The sequence below is a fragment of the Hemicordylus capensis genome, chromosome 4 (assembly GCF_027244095.1).
Source record: "Hemicordylus capensis ecotype Gifberg chromosome 4, rHemCap1.1.pri, whole genome shotgun sequence".
Lineage (NCBI taxonomy): Eukaryota > Metazoa > Chordata > Lepidosauria > Squamata > Cordylidae > Hemicordylus > Hemicordylus capensis.
The window spans coordinates 269174185-269180964 of record NC_069660.1 but is presented as its reverse complement, the minus strand read 5'-3'; positions in this window follow the sequence as shown (position 1 = coordinate 269180964).

The window sequence follows — 6780 nt, the reverse complement described above, 5'->3', positions numbered from 1 at the left end:
GGTACCGCTCGGCCTAGGTTGGGGGAGCTCCGGAGCCTCCCAGGCTGAGCAGGAAAGTCAGTGTTGCCTGCCTCTCCTCTGCTCTGCTTCACTGCCCTCATAGCTTGCCCTGCTCCCTTGAGTGGCTTGGGGTGGCAGGCTGCTCAATGCCCGATGCCATCACATGTGCACACACTGACTGTGCAGGTGCAGGAGGCGGAATCAGTTCAGCAGGCTGCTTACCAGGCCATGTCTAGTCTGGCCCCACCACTACAGCCATGCACCGCATGGGATTGGAGGAGTCTTGGGCAGGCCACACCCTGGCTGCACTAAGCCCTCACAGCCCAGTTGTACTCTGCTGCCCAGCACAGCACAGCACAGGCCAGTGGTGGGTGGCAGCCACCCTACACATAATTGAGAGGGTCGCCAGGGGCTGTGGGGGACCAGCCTTCCCCCCAGAAATCTGGGGGGAAGCATCTCTGATTGCTCTGAGAGATAACTTCAGTTAAACTGAAATAGATGTGGTGACTAAAAGTAAGTCTCAGTGAATTCAGTGTGGCTTACTCTCAAATAAATATGCACAGGATGGCTTTCTGAAGCCAACTGAGTTTTACTGACTTCATATTATTAAATCTGAACTCCAAAAGCCACAAAAATCATCCACAAAAATCAATGGTTCCACAGCCCATTGAAGCAATTCTACTGATTTAAACTTGTTTTGCATCAAAGTTTGAATTAATGAAGAAATAAATTAATTTGCTTGCAGGAGGGCTTTATGAAACTCTAACGTTCATTTGAAATGTTGAAAGATTTGAAAGAAAGAAGTAATTGGGAGTGCTTAATAGGAAAAAAGAAGAGGGAAGGGAACATATTTTGGTGCTCTGCATCAGACAGCAAAATGTCATTGGCTGGCACTGGAGATGATTTAATAATCCCAAATGTCCAGGGTTATTTACTGGTTTTGTTTTTATTTTTGTAATGTCTAGACCACCATTCTGACCAAAATCATGCAAGTCAGTTTACAAAAACATTAAATCAATAACAATAAAAATCAAAGCATATGACCACAATATAAAAGATCAACATAAAATGGCAAAGCTGTACAACAGCACCCACCAATAAAGCTGTACTAGTCAAAATTAGAGTATTAAAAAGGTTGATGGAATAAAAAGGTCCACCTAACAAAAAGTGAGGCAGCCTTTTACAGGTCTTCTGGTGGTTATTTGTGAAGTTTTGGCAGCACCATGGGGGAAAACCTCTTTTTTGTTTTCTAGTGTTAACATCCATGGATGCAGATCCAGAAAGATCATCCTTTGAAGACTGTCAACAATTGGGAACTTCATATGCTTATCACAGGCCATTTAGGGCTTTATATGGTAGCCAGTTTGGCCCAGAAGCAAACAGGCAAACCAGTGCAGCTGGGCAGAAATGTATGTAATATGCTTTTGAATCAACAACCAAATTGTGGTTTTTGGTTTGTAACCAACTAATGCTTCCAAACACTCTTTTGGAGCATCCCCACATAGAGAACACTGCAGCTATTAATTGGTAAGGTTATGGCACAGATGATGCTGGGAAGATTTTTGCCTTCCAAGGGCACACAGCTGATATGTCCAAGCACTCTTGGTCAGGAATGTTATCTTGAAGCAAAGTAGATCAATATGATTACACTCAGGAAGAGTGTAATCTCATTCCGAAGAGGCAATGTCACTTCCTCGAGATTATATAGTATGCCAGCCATAATCTGAAAAGGCAGGGAGCTGAAGAAAGCAGAAAGAGCAGGACCAGCGACAGAACTGCTAGTACAGTTGGGTAGAGTAGAGTAGAGTAGGAGCAGGAAGGAATGACTGGTTGGGTAGTTAACAGATTAGAGCAGGGCTGCTCAACTTCAGCCCTCCTGCAGATGTTGGCCTACCACTCCCATAATTCCTGGCTCTTGGCCAGTGTGGCTGGTGATTCTGGGAGTTGTAGTCCAAAAACAGCTGGGGGGCCTAAATTGAGCAGGCCTGGATTAGAGGGTCTGGTATATGGAATTGAAGTTCTGTCAGATCCATGAGGCATATGGTTTAGCATCCTGTTTCCTATAGTGGCCAATCAAATGCCCCTGGGAAGCCCACCACCAGGAGATGTAGGAATTACCCCATATCACTGTTACCCCCCCTGCAACTGGCAGTATTCAGAGACATATGGCCTCTGAACTTGCAAGTTGCATAACACCATTAAGACAAATGGCCACTGAAAAACTTGTCCTTTATCCTTCTAAAACTAGACTTCTGAAGTTTCTTAGCACCACCGTTCACATGTTCAGACACATCTGTGAACAGACCCTAAGTGCATATGAATATAGGCTACTAGTTTTGGATGAATATGTGGACAGGGGTTGGATAGGGACAGTCATAATTTTCTATCATTAGCCATATCTATGAACTTTCATATATCGGAAACTAAATCAACTCTCAATAGCTGATATGGAAGGTGGAGTCTGGGAGCCAGTTTTTGCTGAAAAACTGTTTTGGTCCATATCTTCATGATCTCAATTTTAAGACATGAACCACAGCAGTTCCTATAAGTTTGTGCCCCCAAATCCCAAGTTACTTGTCAGTATACAGATAATTTTGTGAAATTAGATCATATATATTACTAGGGATGTGCCTGGAACCGTTCCGGAGGTGGCGGGGGTGTTCCCTTAAGGGCAGGGGAGGGAGCACTTACCCCTCCCGCCGCATTTCCCCTGCCGGCACTTTGTTGTAGCAAAGCCCCTCGGGGCAGCAGCGTACCTCCCTGCCACCCTGTTGCCCTCATCAGCTGGAAGTGGCCAGAAGTACTGGGCACGCATGCGCCCATTGCGCGCGTGTGCCCATTGTGCGCACGTGCCCATCTGCCGTGCACACACACGCACACAATGGGTGCATGCACGCCCAGTACTTCTGGCCACTTCCGGCCGATAAGGGCAATGGGACTACAGGGAGGTACGCTGCTGCTTCAAGGGGCTTTGCTACTATGGAGTGCTGGTGGGGGGAAAGTGGCAGGAGGGGTAAGTGCACCCTCCCCCGCCCTTAAGGGAACACCCCCGCCGCCTCTGAAAGCCGAAACGGCATCGGTTGCCGAAACGTTTTAGAGGCCTCTATAATGGCCTCCAAAATGTTTTGGGCTCAAGCCTATATATTACAGACATGGTCTATTTATTTCTGATTTGTTTGTTTGTTTGTTTGTTTAACACATTTGTATACTGCCCAAAATGAAAGTCTCTTGGCGGTTTACAAGTGATGTAGGTGAGCTTTGTTGAAAGTGTGTTGGGAGATGACATAGTGAGCACATAGTGCTGGGTTTGTATTAGCTGTTATTTATTTACCACATTTGAAGCCTAACTTCCAGGGTGCCAACAGAATTTTCTGGGCCCAGTGCACTGTATGTGGATTAATCCCTTTTTGACAATTTACTGGCAATTGTTGTAGGATCCTCCGACACTTGATGCACAAAGTGCACTGAGCAGCTTTTTCTGCCACATTCCCATCTCTCTGCCCCAGACCTCTTTCCCGTGTTTTTTGACCCACCAGCCCAGGTTCCCTGTTTGCCCACATGCTCTTCCTTCTATTCCTCTCTCTTCCTTCCTACAGGAGCCAACCTTCTCTGGCAATGTCCTCTTCCTCCACTCTAGCAACACCTCTTCCTATGAAAAGAAGTGCTGGAGTGGTGTTCAGGCCAGTAGAATACTGTTCTTGAGTGTCTCCATGGAAACTGACCAGCACTCAGCTGATCAGGGAGTTTATTGAAGCCAGCAAGAAGAAGTCTATTGAGGTCTAGAACTTCTCTGTGGAGATTACTGAAGCCAGCATTCTGTCAGCAGCAATGGTGAGAAGGAGGGGCTGTGGTAGGCGGGCAGAGGCAGATATGGTTATGCCTCCCTGTCAGTCTCCCTACTGTCTTTGGGCCCAGAATGGGAAGTTTTGTTCTCTCTGCTGTTGGTAGCTGTGCTAATTTCCTCACAAATAACATTCAGTATTTTAACCTCAGAACAACTCTGTGAGGAAGGATAGGATGAAAGGTAGTGACTTGCCCGAGGTGAACTTCATGGTCACACAGGTCTCCCTGGCTGAAGTTCGGTACACTTAACAAGCAACTGGTGTTTTTACAAACACTGACCATGCAAGTTGTCACATTGGCCTTCAGTATTGTAAACTAAACCAAGAGACATTCAAGATTACTATTTGTTACCCTTCATAAAAGAATTTCCAGGGCATTCAGATAATTTTAATCTTAGTTTGCTTTTAGCTGATACATCTGAAGAAATTTCTTTAAATGTTGCCAAGTTTTGCTCAATAGCTGGGAATGTCCGCTGGAAGTTGGTGCTTTATCAGTTTAATATATAGTTTGTAGGGTTGTGCAAATCGAATCAGGTACAAAATGATTTGTAACTGAATCTGGCTGATTTGGATGATTTGTAGACAGAACAAATCACCCCTGTGCTCAATTGCCCAGAATCGGGTACAAAATAAATTACCCCAGATTCTGACCCGAAAAATTCAGAGATTTGGACCTCCATTTTGTGGCCAATGTGGATTGGGTTGCAGTGTCCATTGGGTGGAAGCTACCACCCAAGTTTCAAAGAAATTGGGCAAAGGAGTGATTTAAATTTTTTGTGTGAAGTTGGCACATTTTTAAGGTTTCCCCCATAGGGAATAATAAGGATTTCTGAAGCCTTAGTTATAACTCCCAGGGGGGCACCAGGGTGGCCCAGAGCAGGTTGTGATGGGTGGTAGTTCCTAATGGGTGCAAAGAAGCTACCACCCAGATTTCAAAGAAATTGGGCAAAGGGGTGTTTTGTTTTGTTTTTAAATGAAGTTGGCATGTCTTTGTGGCAGATTTGGGGCAGAAAGGGGATTTTGGGGGAAGAGGAGTGAGTCAGGTGGTAGGGTGCCAACACATAGGGTGCCAACCACCCCCAAAACGACAAGCCCACGGGGCGCTGGGTTTTGTTGTTTTCAGTGTCTGAGGTGTTCTGAGAGTTGATTCTCTGGTAGGAAATAAGATTGGGTTCTCTCATTTCCTACCAGAGAATCTACTCTCAGAAGACCCTATGTGCACTACACAACAACCCACTCTGGGTCACCCTGGTGTTCCCTAAGTGGAGTTATGGGGTGTTGAAATCCCCATTATTCCCTATGGGGGGGAAGCTTAAATACGTGCAAACTTCTGGGGGGGGGAATTAATAACCACCCCTTTTACCAATTTATTTGAAATCTGGGTGGTAGCAGGCACCCAATGGGGCACTACCACTTGACCTACTCTCCTTCCCCTGAAACCCCCTTTCTGCCTCAAATCTGCCACAAAGACATGCCAGCTTCAAAAAATTGTTAAAAATCACCCCTTTGCCCAATTTCTTTGGCATCTGGGTGGTAACTTCTTTCCACCCATTGGGCACTACCACCCACCACAAGCTGCTCTGGGCCGTCTGGGTGCCCCCCACATGGAGTTATAAATAAAGCTGCTGAAATCCCCATTATTTCTGATGGGGGAAAGCCTAAAGACACGCAAACATTTTTTAAAAAACAATCAAAATCACCCCTTTGCCCAATTTCTTTGAAATTTGGGTGGTAGATTCCACCCATAGGGCACTATCATCCACCCCACTCTTTTGCCCTCGGAACACACACACACACCGCCATGAATTCAGATTAAGTGTTGGAAAATTTGGGTACAAATCAAATCTGGGGTGATTTGGAGGGCAGATTTGGAACCAAAACAAATCAGGGGTGATTCAATTTGGGTACAAATTGAATTTTAAAAATTGATTTGTGCACATCCCTAATAGATTGAATGGTGGTGTTTTTATTAGTTAACCTTTAATTGAATTATGGATTTAAAGTGATTTTTTCTTTTGTTTTTATTTATTGGGATTTTGTATAATTTTGTTTCTGTATTCTGATCAAAGATCGAAATAAACCATTCATTCATTCATTCAGAGTAAAACAGTGGCTCATCATGAGGGATAGATACCTACATGCACACTTAGAATTCATAAGCAGGGTTCCTCTCTGAGCACATGCTCATCTTAAAAGCTTGTTTTCAGCATTAGAACTAAGCACACCATCTCTTCACATATTTTTGCTTTCATGCTTCCTTAATTGTATCAGCCCAAGTCAGAGGGCAGGCAAGGTTTTTTTGGTGGTTATTATTAAACAAGTGGGAGTCAGATTGCAAATTACCCAGAAATATACCAGTCTACCTTCTGACCACACTTGAACTGGTCTAGCAAGCATGAATTATCCCCTTTGCTAAGTAGGGTATGCCCTGGTTTGCATTTGAATGGGAGACTTCATGTCTAAGCACTGATTTAAAAAAAATGTTTAAGCACTGTAAGATATTCCCTTTAGGGAATGGGCCGCTCTGGGAAGAGCATCTTCATGCTTCCATGCAGAAGGTTGCAGGTTCCCTCCCTGGCATCTCTAAAATAGGGCTGAGAGAAACTCCTGCCTGCAACCTATAAGGCAGCTTCCTATGTTTCTAAATAAACGTAAACAAAATGAGTATACCTTAATTAGGGACTAGGCTAATTATTTTTTCTTGACTCACTCCCCCCCCAGTTGGATGATAACAAACTTCTCAACATTCTTCTGTGTTCTTGTTTGTAATTTAATTTCTCCTATCTTGCAGTTTCCATTTGGGAACGTATTTTTATATGGCTGGCTGAGAAAGCAAGAAAAAGTGAACAGCCCTTCTATTAGGCCACAGCTAATTGGAGCTCTATAGATCAGCCAGCAGGGGTTGACATGATAGCAGTACTACTATTATCCTCCTACT